The following is a 1,998-nucleotide window of genomic DNA, read 5'->3' as shown; positions in this document are numbered from 1 at the left end:
GCGGGGGCGCTGGGAAGGATGGAGGTAAGAGAGCTGGGTGGTGGGTGGGAGGAGCCTCAGAGCTGGGGCCGCCTGGGCACGATGCCAGTGTGATGCGGGGCCAGCGCTGGGCAGCTGGGCATTGTCTACTGGCTCCTGCATCAGGATGTCTGCACAGAGCCTCATCACAGCCATCTGCACCTGGTGACAGAGGAGGGCATGTGTGTCCCCCGTGGGCAGGGTGGTCCCACAGTCTCTGTGTGCCAGGAAATCCTAAGGGGAGACTTGGGGGATGGAAGGAAGAGGGGAGGGAGTGAGAACCCTGAAGACCAGAGGCCCCAGGGTGGTTGGCCGGGTCCCTACCCAAGAGAGACCAGGAGGCGAGTGGTCCCAGGAAGGGCAGTGGGCTGGGGGTGGGCTCCAGGCTGCCTCGTGGTAGCAGGAGCTCCTCAGGCTTGGGGACCACACACAGGTGGTATACAGAGCTGGGGAGAGACTGACGGCAGCTGGGCCCTCAGAGGAATGATTTGGAGCTGGGTGGATTCTCCCGGAAGCTGGGGGCGGGGTGCAGAGGAGCTATGCCTCAGTTGGCAGGAACCTCTGCTGACTCCTCCTGCACCTTCATCAGATCTCCCACTGAGACGTTGCCCTTCACCTCTCTTCTCCAGAAGGGAAAGACGTTGGGGGTGCCCTCAAGTTTCCTTTACCATGAAGGACTGTCCCCTGGCAGGTCAGATGTCCCATGGGCTCCGGAGCCACTCAGGAGCACACGCTTTCCAGGACCCGCTGGCACTGGGCACCTGCAGCCATGGCCCCTGTAGAGTGGCCCTCCCTGACCTCCCCATGTCCAGGGACACCCCCCACTCCCCAGCCACTGTGGGCTCCATGCTCACCCCTCCCACCCCACCCTTGCTGCCTGAGCACCCACAGCCTGCCCTCACCACAGCCCCTCAGTGCCCAAGCCTGCAGCACTCTGTGCCTGGCTCCTCGGGAAGCCCTCCATGTTTCACACCAGCTGTATTGATGCCTGTGTTCTGGCTGCTGGATGTGGAGCTAAAGCCTAGGAAGAAGGCAGGGGCTCCCTGGAAGGCCAGTGGGCCCTGGCCCTGCCCTGGGGGGCTGGCAGAGCGGGGAGGCTCTGGGACACTGGGCCTGGCGGTGTTGGCTGGGGCGCAGGGTGGGGGCTGTCTTTGTGGGAGGTCCCTGCGTGAATCACCCCTTCAGGCGCAGGCACAAATGCAGGAAGTTGCCATTCTACTGAACTCTATTTTCTCTCACAGAGGGGAAAGTCTGTCACACGAAGGGCATTGTTCCCTGGGCTAGCACTTTCCGGGTGGGCTTGCTCTGTAACGGGGGCTGGGGCTCACTTGGTGCTGGGGCCCTGGGCTGAGCCGTTTCCCTTCGAGACCCAGGGGCGCCTAGGGGCCAGGCATGTGGGGCCTCGGTCCAGCAGCCAGCCCCAGGTGACAGCACGTCCACAAGGCGGGCGCCGGCAGGAGCAGGGCTGGGGGCCTATGGAAGGAGGGGCTGGGTGGGCCTGAGTGCGGCAGGTCTATTTTGTGCCTGGCGGTGGTTTCCGGAGTCCCCATGTACAGGGTGGGCTGGGGAGAGGAGGGCAGATGTGTCCTCCTCTGCCTTGCCACACCCTCCCTCCTCTTCCCAGGAAGGGACCATAAGGCCTCCCCTAAGACTGTGAGGCCAGCCCAGCCCCTGCCCCCAGGCAAGGCTTGCAGCCCCCAGCCCTGCTGTGGGCCTGTTTGGCTGCTCTGTCCTTGGGAGACCCTGCCATGGTTGGGGAATGCAGCTGGGCCAAGCAGGAGGTGGACCCTGAGAGTCCTGCGGGGGGTGTGTGGGGTCAGCGTGGGGCCCGAGAGTCCTGCGGGGGTGTGTGGGGTCAGCGTGGAGTCTGAGAGTCCTGCGGGGGTGTGTGGGGTCAGCATGGAGAATGCTTTATGGGCTGATGTGCTGCCCAGAGGAGCAGGGCATCGTCTGCAAAGGTCTGGGGCAGCGGGCACCCCT

This window comes from Pongo abelii, chromosome 15, assembly GCF_028885655.2.
Source record: "Pongo abelii isolate AG06213 chromosome 15, NHGRI_mPonAbe1-v2.0_pri, whole genome shotgun sequence".
NCBI classification, from domain to species: Eukaryota; Metazoa; Chordata; class Mammalia; order Primates; family Hominidae; genus Pongo; species Pongo abelii.
This window is presented reverse-complemented; position numbering follows the sequence as displayed.